Raw genomic sequence first — 12,473 nt, 5'->3', positions numbered from 1 at the left:
TCATTTATTCCCAAATAAGGATAAGGTATTTAAAAAGCAGTTTAATTCCTGTTTGATGGGTGCAGATTTTTAGTTTATGACTCAATAGAATTTTTAAAAAATCACTTTGCATATGTCAAATAGTAAGTAGACAAATTAACAGTTTGTGTGGTGTCTTGTTTTTTTGCAGAGTATATTTTGATTTACTCGTTCCTCTATAGACTAAACAAATAATTTGTTATTCTAAGTGTACAAAATAATTTAATTATGATAATAATTAGATTATATTCAATTGGCAACTTTTTTGAAATTTCAATGGGAAAGATTCTGTGCACTCAAAATTAAGAATATAAATAAAAGATGCATTTCAACAGTAGTTTAATTAGACAATTTGGATTTCCAACTTTTTGCTGCTAGAATCACCAATGAGTCTGAGTAGGACGAAACAGCTGTATAATTAAATAGTGTAATTCATTTTTGGTAAACCAGTGTATCTATTACAAACTTATAAAGGTGCAATCACTGGCGTTTGTTTTAAGTCCATCTCTCTGTATAAATACATGTACCACCTAGGTTAAAAAATGACATTTTAGAACGGGATCTTTTTAGTTGTTTTTTTCACATGGCATCATCAAATCTTAGAATGGTCCACTGTTAGGGTCCAAAATCAGGACCCTCCCTCAGAAATAGGGAGAGAAGGCTAGTACATAAATGTACATTATCAGGTGTGCTTTAACTCATCCACCCCTGAAGACACATTTGAACTCTTCCAATTCAAAAGTTGGAATATATAGTTCATTATGAAATTGCAGGGGTGAATGAGTTGAAAATCATAGATTATGTTATTATGAGGTTACCTTATTCACCAATTTCAAAAATAATTTTGAATTCAAATTTTATGTAATTTCATCTTCTCGTTGACAACTCGTGTATTTGATTGAAATCAGCGGTATTTGAGTTTTCGGATGTTATGTTAGTCACATGTAAAATACAGGTCTTCCTGTTTTCTACTTTCTGAAATCAACCCATATCTAGAAAATTTAAACTGTTAACATTTTAATTACACCCAAATGAATTAAAATTATTTATGAGTAGATTAAAAGTTTCATCATGATAAACTAGAATTATTTATTTGTAGATTAAAAGTTTCACCATAATGAACCAGAATTATTTATGAATAGCTTGAAAGTTTCACCGTAATGAACTAGAATTATCTACATGTAAATAAAAAGTTTCACCATGATCAACTATAATTATTTATAGAGAATAAAAGATATACCCTAATGTACTAAAAGGATACAAAACATATTGGCCAACTGAATAAATTTAAACACTGTGTTGTGATAAATACAAACATACAAATATTTACAAAACTACCAGACAATTATATAACATAAACAAGGTCAGTAAACAACTGGCCATAGTCCAGATTAGGATAGAGGAAAATCCATCCTGGCTTGTGGTGAACTGACCAAGCCTGTAATAAGTGGACAATGTCCAGATTAGGAGAGATGAAAATCCTTCCTGGCTTGTGGTGACCATGAAGTGACCATGACTAACCCTTTCACCACTGTAGACTATAATGGACTCATCCCTATTAATGCATGGTAGAGTCTACTTAAGTTACCTAGGGGGGTGAAAGGGCTAAACATGCCTGAACTGACCAGACTACTGACCCCTAGCTGGGACCCTAATGTCCAGTTCCTGGTGACCTGTGGTGTGTTGACCCTTCCTGTCATTAACTGGACAATAGAGGGCTTTCACTGGCTGTGGTGGTTATCATGTGGGTCAGAAAGATTGCTGCTTTCAGTAAAAATCTCCTTTGTCCTCCACGAGGATAATAGAACCATGATTTGATATGAGAAAGGGTCTTGAATACAGCCACAAACAAAAGTATTAGCAGGTATTATAATTGGTGGAAAAGTGTTTTGATATTAAGATTACAATATGTTATTACGAACAGTTGGAGATCAGGGATGGGTTCTAGCCAAGCAAGGCCGCCTACTACTGATCCCGGCAGACATCCTTTGTCATTGTCATCAGAGGGAACAACACCCATATCAGATTGGAGAGAAAAAAATCCGAAAAACATCCTAATTGACTTGTATTGACGAGGTATTGGACGTCATTGATTGATATAGCCATGTAATGAATTCCGTCCAGCTATCTGGGGATAATCACGTTCGAAAAAAATATTAAAAAGTGAAATTCATTTTATAATTGACTAAAAGAGAAACAATTTTTTGAACTGGTTAGCAGCACTTTTCCAAATGATTTAATTTTGAGACAGATGCCCGCTTGTACATGACAGATGAAGTGTCTGAGTTAAGATATGGATTCCACTTTGAAATTCTCAAAGCAGCATTCACCATTATATCAAAGGGTGGAAAAAAAACACTCTAAAAACATCTGTAATTTTGTGAGTTGCATGAGACAAATGAAGCATTATTTATTTTTTTAGAGAATTATTTTGTCAATTCTGTTTCCTTTAACGATGATGAATTTATTAATCTGAAGAAAACATGAACCATCAACAAAATTACATAACTGCATGAAGAGCCTTGTTAATCAACTGAAATGTTTTTGTAAAACTGTTTGTGTGCTCATTTATTATTAAAGAGCAGAAGTGTAGATAATGAAAGAACCCTACTAGCTATTTCACATTATTATTGAAACAGAACATGACATAATACATTGTCGTTGATACACAGCACGATTGTGTAACTAGCTATATATAAATAGACATTGTAATGGTTACTGAACACGAATAATACATTCATATTAATATACGAAACATGAAATATGCAACGTCTTCGATGCAAAACATGATTGTTTTAAGCAAATATAGAAATGTCATTGATTCTGCTTTAAGCAAATATAGAAATGTCATTGATACAGTTGTTCTTAGCTATGAATAGAAATGCCATCGATACAGTTGTTCTTAGCTATGAATAGAAATGTCATCAATATACAGTTGTTCTTAGCTATGGATAGAAATGCCATTGATACAGTTGTTCTTAGCTATGAATAGAAATGTCATCAATATACAGTTGTTCTTAGCTATGAATAGAAATGCCATTGATACAGTTGTTCTTAGCTATAAATAGAAATGTCATCAATACAGTTGTTCTTAGCTATAAATAGAAATGCCATCGATACAGTTGTTCTTAGCTATAAATAGAAATGCCATCGATACAGTTGTTCTTAGATATAAATAGATTTGTTATCAATACAGCTGTTCTTAGCTATAAATAGAAATGTCATCAGTACAGTGGTTCTTAGCTATAAATAGATTTGTTATCAATACAGCTGTTTTTAGATATAAATAGATATGTCATCGATACAGTTGTTCTAAGCTAAAAACAGAAATGTCATCAGTTCTGTTGCTTTTATAGCTGTACATAGAAATGTTTTTGATTCATTTGTTCTTAGCTATAAATAGAAATGTCATCAGTACAGTGGTTCTTAGCTATAAATAGAAATGTCATCGATACAGCTGTTCTTTAGCTATAAATAGAAATGTCATAGATACAGTTGTTCTTAGCTATAAATAGAAATGTCATCAATACAGTTGTTCTTAGCTATAAATAGAAATGTCATCAGTACAGTGGTTCTTAGTTATAAATAGAAATGTCATCGATACAGCTGTTCTTTAGCTATAAATAGAAATGTCATAGATACAGTTGTTCTTAGCTGCATGCATAGAAATGTCATCAGTACAGTGGTTCTTAGCTATAAACAGTAATGTCATTGAATACATGCGCTGTCGGTATTATAGATGTTTTAGAGTGTTTCCTAGCTGTAATTTACAAAGCCTTTACAATAGATACAATGTTGTCCAAGTAATGAAATCTAATTTTTGTGAAGTACCCAAACATCTTTAACAATTAAGTGCCAAAATGACCGCGAGTACCAAAACGCCTTTACACCCTTGGGTAGAGGTAGTCTAGCTTCAGATGCCTAAAGGGTAAAGATATTAAGAAAATTGAAGTATTGTCATCCCAGGATCTTACCCTTTACCTGCCCAGAGCTGAGTTAAAGTAAAGATGTAATTAGCTTAACTAATTCACCCCTGAAGACACATTTCAAAGGTTGGAATAGTTCATTATGAAACTTCAGGGGTGAATGAGTTAAACAAATTATCATTACTATGTACTGTTTAGATACCTGTGTTCCTTGCAGTAATACATTAATGTCAGTACCATGCAATGTTTTGGGTAGAGGTGTTCCTTTTAATTGTGATAATACACTGTCAGTACCATGCTATGTTTTGAGTAGACAGGTGTACCTTGTGGTAATACACTGTAAGTATACGTACTATACAATATTTTGGGTAGACCTGTTCCTTGCGGTAATACATTGTCAGTACCATGCAATGTTTTGGGTAGAGGTGTTCCTTGCAGTAATACATTGTCAGTACCATGCAATGTTTTGGGTAGAGGTGTTCCTTGCAGTAATACATTGTCTGTACTATGCAATGTTTTGGGTAGAGGTGTTCCTTATTGTCCATGCTTTGCAGTGTTTGGGTTCAGTGAGCTAGTGGGTAAACACCAACACGTGGATGTAATTATGACATGTGTACCTACCTCAGTCGTAGAGCCAGGGATCACTTCAGTGTTTACTTCTTTCACTTCACAATACTAGAATATCCTGGACTTTACTGGCCACTTGTACTCTACACTCGGAGAACTGACAGTTAATCCCAATGGAACTAGGTACTCTTACAAGTGGAAATATCAGCACAGCATAAATCCATCACATTACCTTTGTTCCAAAAATCCTGTATACTAAGTACAGGTCCTGTACTCAATATTGCTCTTAGGCCAGCTGTTCCTGTACTCCAAAAGGACAGTTAATCCCTAGGGAACTAGATCCTATACATTTATAAATATACCGTAAAACCTGGGAATCTCCACAGAGCCCAGAAAGTTTTGATTTTCTGAGTGGCACAGGGGCACGGAGCACATATATACTACTGTATACAGAGTACTCACTGGGTCAGTACTCAAAGGAAATGTATTCCCAGGGGACTCGTCCTGAGAACTCCTCCTATAACTGGTACTAAAACGTCCCTCCACATACACTGGGTTGTCTGGATGTAGTGATAGGGCCCCAGTGTGAGGTGTAGCTGTGTGGTAGTGTAGTCAACACTGTATGTAGGTTATCAGTGGTGGGGTGCCTGTGGACACAAATCTAACAGTCCTTAGGCGTTATAGTTAGCACTTCTGGTGTGAGGGGCCCCCTCATTGGACACACTGGGCTGGAGTAGGGACAGCTCTGGTTACATGCATACACAGGCTTACACTGGGGCTATCTGGGGGAGGGGGTACTTCTCACCACACTGATGCTCTCTGAGGGAGGGGATACTTCTCACAGTGGGGCTTTGGGTAAATAATAGCTGGAGAGGAGAGTTAATAAAAGGAAGGAAATTGACCTATGGGTTATACTTAGAGGGAGGACCTATACCACAGGAAAGTGAACAGGACATATGGACCACAAAAGGAAGATGCAAGGTGTTTGATTTGGGAGAGAGATCTAGAGGCAAGGTTGTTTTATGGGGAGAGAAAGAGACCAGGTTTAAGGGGCAGGCAATGTGTTTGAGTTTGGAGGAAGAGGCAATGCGTTTGAATAGGGAGAGAGAAGCAATGCATTTGAATGGGAAGAGAGAGGCCAGCTGTTTGAATGGGGAGAGAGAGAGGCAAGGTGTTTGAATGGTAAGAGAGAGAGAGAGGCAGTGTGTTTGAATGGGAAGAGAAAGAGTCAGTGTGTTTGACTGGGGAGAGAGAGAGGCAGTGTGTTTGAATGGGAAGAGAGAGAGAGAGTGTGTTTGAATGGGAAGAGAGAGAGAGAGGCAGTGTGTTTGAATGGGAAGAAAGAGAGGTAGTGTGTTTGACTGGGGAGAGAGCTAGAGGCAGTGTGTTTGAATGGGAAGAGAGAGAGAGACAGTGTGTTTGAATGGGAAGAGAGAGAGGCAGTGTGTTTGAATGGGAAGAGATAGAGGCAATGTGTTTGAATGGGAAGAGAGAGAGGCAGTGTGTTTGAATGGGAAGAGAGAGAGGCAGTGTGTTTGAATGGGAAGAAATAGAGGCAATGTGTTTGAATGGGAAGAGAGAGAGACAGTGTGTTTGAATGGGAAGAGAGAGAGGCAGTGTGTCTGAATGGGGAAAGAGAGAGAGAGACAGTGTGTTTGAATGGGAAGAGAGAGAGGCAGTGTGTTTGAATGGGGAGACAGGCAGGCAAGCTTGGTGTTTGATTAAGAAGGAAAAGGCAAGGCTTTTGAGGAGGAAAAAGAGAGGCAAGATTTTTGAGATAACTTGTTTGAGTAAGAACCACAGATGTCAGAAAACTTAGGATGTCCGAAAAAACAGGATGTCGAAGAACACATATGTCAGAAAACATATGTCAGAAAACATTATAAAATGTCAAAAAAAATAAATGTCAGAAAACACAAGATGTCACAAGATACATGCCAGAAAATATAGGTTGTCAGAAAACACAGATGCCAGAAAAGACAGGTTATTTAAAAAAACACAGTTAGATTCCAGAAAATATAGGTTGTCAGAAAACACAAGCAAGATCGAAAGACAGAGTGTCAAAAACCACAGATGCAAGAAAAAGAAAGATTGTCAAAAAACCTACAGATATCAGAAAAGACAGGATGTCAAAAACCACAGATGCCAGAAAGGACAGGTTGTCAGAAAGCACGTGTTAAAAGAGACAGGTTTTGTCAGGATATACAGAACATGTCAAAAAGCACAAGTTGCTAGAAAGAACAGGTTATTAAGAAACACAAATGTCAGAGAAGACAGGTTGTCAGAAAGCAGAATGTAAAAAACCACTTATTGTCAGAAAGAACAGGTTGTCAGGAAATAAAAATGGCCAGTGTATTGGTGGGTGCATCCCTTGTGATAAAATTTAACAGATTCAGTTCATATTTACACCATTATATGATAACATCATGTTCTACACATGATTAGACTTGGATTATCATCATCAAAGTTAAAGGTTCAAAGGTCAGGGGAGGGGGATCCAGACAGCACATTTATATGGGAGCACTGCTCATTTTGTTTTTATTTATTATCAAAATACTGTTGTATGAAATTGAGAATGACATTTACCCCCATAGGGCCCCTCAGGGTGATGGATGCCACATCTCAGAAATAGCTCTAGCCGAATGTGTTAATTTATTTATCCCAGAGCGGTCAGCCATGATGATTTATTGGGATGATTTATGGTTGGAATGACCAGCAGAGTTGATGAGTAACTGAGGGTCTGGAGGTCAAGCTTCCAGTAGTGGTCAGTCTGTGATCACTAGTAAATGACCAGTACTGGTTGGCTGGTTCTGATAGCCTGTACATACAAATACAGCTTCACTGTATAAACAAAATCTGGTACAGAGGCTGGGGAGGATAAACAAGGAAATGGTATCCACTTTGAAATCAATACCAGGACCTATTTGTACAAAGGGTGGTTAAGCTTAATGATGCATTAAATGAGACGTTCAAATTGGAATAAAGTGAACTGTTAACATTTTAAGAAACATTTTTGGTGAGATTTTATAAACTCATCACAAATATGTTCAATTTTAAGTTTTGATATTGGGAAAATATACCAGGAGTTATAATTTTGTATTCCTGTGTGCATTAAAGCTTTTTATGATTGATTTGACCAAGTACATCTGTAGTGAATGTTTATGATAGATGTACAATATGGGGAACAAGACACTATCTCTTCATCTGTTACTTTTATCACATCTAGATCTTTCTGACATCTGGGGAACATCTCTTCAGGACAAACACCTTAGTTTTGTCTGATTTAAGAAAATTGATATCCACCTGTAGTTCTTCAAAATATAAACTCTTTTGTTGGAGTGGAAACACTATCACACATCTTGAGAAAACAGTTATACATCTAATCAGAAAAAAGTTAAACAATAAGAAAACAATATTCACCTTATAATCTCACTCCAATCCACAGAAGGGTAGTAACTTCCTTATTTATTACTATTGACAGAGACCCTTTAAGGAATTTCTTTAAAAAACCCATCCAAAATAATTTGAACCTTTACAACATTATTTCATTTCCTTTTCAATGTAATTTACCGATTGTAAATAAATATTACAGAAAACTTACACACTGTGATATCTAATAAAGTACTTAAATCATGTGAAAGGATGAAGAGAACTTAATCTCTGTGACAGGATACAGATAACTAAATCCCTATGATAGGATTAAGAGAACTAACACCCTGTGATAGGATACAAAACTAACACCATGTGACAGGATACAGAACTATAACACCCTGTTACAGGATACAGAACTAACGCCCTGTAGAAGGATACAGAACTAACACCCTGTGACAGGATACAGAACTAAACACCCTGTTACAGGATACAGAATTAACACCCTGTGATATAATACAGAGAACTAAATCCCTGTGATAGGATACAAAACTAACACCATGTGACAGGATACAGAACTAACACCCTGTTACAGGATACAGAACTAACGCCCTGTAGAAGGATACAGAACTAACACTATGTGATAGGATACAGAACTAACACCCTGTTACAGGATACAGAACTAACACCCTGTTACAGGATACAGATCTAACACCCTGTTACAGGATACATAATTAACGCTCTGTGACAGGATACAGAACTATCACCCTGTTACAGGATACAGAGAACTAACACCCTGTGACAGGATACAGAGAACTAACACCTTGTGACAGGATACAGAACTAACACCCTGTGACAGGATACAGAACTAACACCCTGTGATATAATACAGAGAACTAAATCCCTGTGATAGAATATAGAACTAACACTATGTGATGGGATACAGAACTAACACCCTGTTACAGGATACAGAACTAACACCATGTGACAGGATACAGATCTAATACCATGTGAGAGCTAGGATACAGAACTATCACCCTGTTACAGGATACAAAGCTAACACCTTGTTACAGGATACAGATCTAACACCCTGTCACAGGATACAGAATCAACACCCTGTTACAGGATACAGAGAACTAACACCCTGTTACAGGATACAGAACTAACACCCTGTGACAGGATACAGAACTAACACCCTGTGATAGGATACAGAACTAACACCCTGTGATAGGATACAGAGAACTAACACCCTGTGATATAATACAGAGAACTAACACCATGTGACAGGATACAGAGAACTAACACCATGTGACAGGATACAGAGAATTAAATCCCTGCGATAGGATACAGAACTAACACCCTGTGACAGGATACAGAGAACTATCACCCTGTGACAGGATACAGAAAACAACCACCCTGTGACAGGATACAGAGAATTAACACACAGAGAACCATCAACCATCAATCTGTAGTTATATGTTTCACACTTTTAGAAAAAAAACGTCAGGTTTTTACTTCCTGTTTATTATGTACCTATTCCTTTGGGTGACCCCTTCCTGTTTGAAGGCATTTCCTGTTTGCATTTTAGTTAGCATAACTTCCTGTCCTGAACGACACTATGTCCCTTAAAGCTAACCATCTTTTTCAAACATTAAATCTGTTCATATACCAATAACACTAATGGCCATTATGGTAATTAAAGTTGTATGTTGGAAATGTGTGTGGTTGGATGAATCACACACTCTGATAAGATTTTGAATGTAAATATACTGAAATAAATGCTCTACATGGTGAACCCTTGATAAAACCCCTAATAACCAAACAAGTTTTTCTCATCATCATCATTGACAGCTGTGTACCACTTAAACAAGCAAAACATTTTCCATGAAAACATAACAATTTTTGATGAAACAGATGTAAAATTTTAAAAGTACACAAGTTGATTTTCACCCATGTAATCTCTATTTCAAGTACTTGGGGAAGAAAAACAAACATTTCCACTTGGATATAACACTTTGGTATCTACACATTGGCAGCCTGTAAAATGGACTGATAGTAGTATTGGGTGTCTGATTGGATCATAGTGACACAATCAGTTCCCTACCCAGGCCCCTATCAGTAGGGGGCACCTACAGCCCCTGATTAGGCAATTTACGACCAGCCGGGGTGTTAGAATGGTGGGGGATAATTTTCAAACCTATAGGTAATATCAGTGTTAATCCTTTATCAGATATGTCCACCCTGAGCCACCTACTGGGGCCCAATATATACCTGCTTATCTGCATTGTTCACTTGTGGGTATAGGCTGGACCTGACAGTTAATGAGTTAGGGTCGGTGGGGTTACACACTCCAAGGCAATGTACACTGGGGCCGGTTATCAGTTTATCCTCATACCTAGAGATTGGTTTCTGTTGGGTGAATCTTTGTCTGCTTTCTTTAAAAAATGATAGTTCAAATTTCTATACTGAAAATTCTTTTTTGTATATAGGAAGTTTCGGCTTAATTCAAAAATAATTCTTTATAAGAGATGCAGTTTTCATAATTTCATTTTGCGAAGTTTTTAGGAAGGCTGCCAATTTGGCAGGTGTGCTGCAACATTGCCACCACTGTACTGACTTCAGTCTTTCTGGATATTGTTGTTGAAGCTTGCGTCAATTTTTCCTCTAAAAATATCTCATAATGATTTGCTACTTAAATTATCACTTTCAGTCAATCAATATAGGAGTTGTTACCCTTTGGTAATTTTAACTTGTTATCACTCTTAAATACTGTACTTAATTTCAGTCAACCTTTGTATGGCTATTCAAAATAGAAATAGGTTACCGGTAGATGAGTTGGATACTCAATATGTTCAGTCTGTTTTTATGAACATCACTGCTGTTTTTACAACTTCTTTCTTAACCCTTTCACCCCTATGCAACTTTAGTAGACTCTACCATGTATTTGATCTGGATGAGTCCATGGTGGTCTACAGTGGCGAAAGGATTAATCAGAGAGCACATTTCCTGTTCAAATTAAAATTAAAATTTGTTTTATTAGCGTTATTGCCCTTTCTTCTATAATGTGTTTTCTGCAGAATTTACATTAAATTTGATGAAAAAATAAACATTAAAAAATGTTCAAAATACAAATGTCATAGATGTGTTTCAATATTTCCTGTAATTGTGACGTACAGTTTTACAGGTTTTATTAGCTCACCTGGCCCGAAGGGCCAAGTGAGCTTATCCCATNCCTTGTTTGAATATCTTCATCACCTGAACCAAATGACTAACAATAATAAATATGTATGTATATTAGTTAATTGTTATGTTAAGTAGTTAAAGCATTAAACTCCTCCGTATAACATTTGTTCAAGCCTAATTTTGCATCTCTAATGCTCTTGCATAAAATGTTTTTTCTTGTTGAGAACCAAATGGCAAATTTTCATGCATATTTTATTGTATTAAGGGCAGGTGAATATTGATTACTAGACAAATATGATGAACTAAATTTCAGGTATGTTCTGTTTTAATACCTCTTGATTCTTGTTTAATATTTTAATACTTTAAGTCCGTTAAGAATTAGTAAACAGATAATACATTAATAGTTTGAAATGGATTATTTTCGTTGGTAGGAAATTAAAGGGATATTTTTTCATCTATAATGTAATATCTGCAGATTACTTGACATTTACATAACATATATTGTACTCCATATATATAAGTACTTCCCGTTCCGTATAGGCTGCCACGGTGATATTGATATCAAAGGAAATACCTTAATTAAACAGTATCTCTGACCCATCCATCGGCTCGGAGACTTTAACTTAACAAATCGACTCCGAATCATTCCCTCAGAGACATGCTGAATTACCATAGATTGATTACATTTCATATACTGGCCAGAAACCAGCCTACACCGTTATATTTGAGTATGCGAATAATCTAATTTATTAATTTATCTTTAATTATTTGGTAAAAACAAATCATTTACATTGCAAAATTAACACCGGGAGCAGAAGAGGTTACGCTAAACTTAAATATGGAGGAAGTGAGTCTGATTATGCTGGCTTGATTTAGTACGCACCGACAGATTTAGATAGTCAAAGTCGACAGGTTATCTTACAAGAAGTAAATCTGATTCTGCTTAAAGCTGGAATTTGTTAAGATGTGAGATAACTTCAAACTTCACAGAAATCTAACCTAATTGTGCATTTTATAATGATGCCACCAAGAGATATATGACGATTCCTGACAAGAATTAGATTTTTACGTTTTTTACTTAGTATATCTACTGATAAAAAATACGGATTGACATTTTTGTGCAAAGTTGTCCTCATTTTGTTATTTTGTTTTTGAACGTGTAGGATTGAAAGACACTTCCAGCTAAAACTGATTTTCATTTCAGAATAGTGATTACCTTAAATTTGATTTAGCATGAACATTTTATTGCTGGAGAATCAACAGATTTTGGAAAAACAATTACACTAGCACAAACGGGTATTAATTTTCAAGTAGGTAATTATAATAATGTTTCCACAAATTATTTGGTAAAAACAATATAACAAATAGTTTGAACAAAATATTTGAAGAAAATAACATACAGTGTAGGAA

The 12,473-nt window shown here is 35.9% G+C and overlaps 1 protein-coding gene across 1 annotated transcript in view; it reads right to left on the bottom strand.

The window, feature by feature from the left end:
• Positions 1 to 5,167, bottom strand: part of LOC110459910 (four-jointed box protein 1-like) — a 92,017-nt gene extending 86,850 nt beyond the window's left edge. Inside the window, exon 1 of the mRNA XM_021512407.1 lies at positions 4,566 to 5,167. The gene's annotated coding sequence lies outside the window, so the exon portion shown is untranslated. The remainder of the gene's footprint in view (positions 1 to 4,565) is intronic.
• Positions 5,168 to 12,473: the final 7,306 nt, after the last annotated feature.

The sequence above is a fragment of the Mizuhopecten yessoensis genome, unplaced genomic scaffold, assembly GCF_002113885.1.
Source record: "Mizuhopecten yessoensis strain PY_sf001 unplaced genomic scaffold, ASM211388v2 scaffold10275, whole genome shotgun sequence".
In the NCBI taxonomy this organism is placed as follows: domain Eukaryota; kingdom Metazoa; phylum Mollusca; class Bivalvia; order Pectinida; family Pectinidae; genus Mizuhopecten; species Mizuhopecten yessoensis.
Note: the sequence above shows the minus strand (reverse complement) of the source record. Positions and strands in the feature narration are given on the sequence as shown.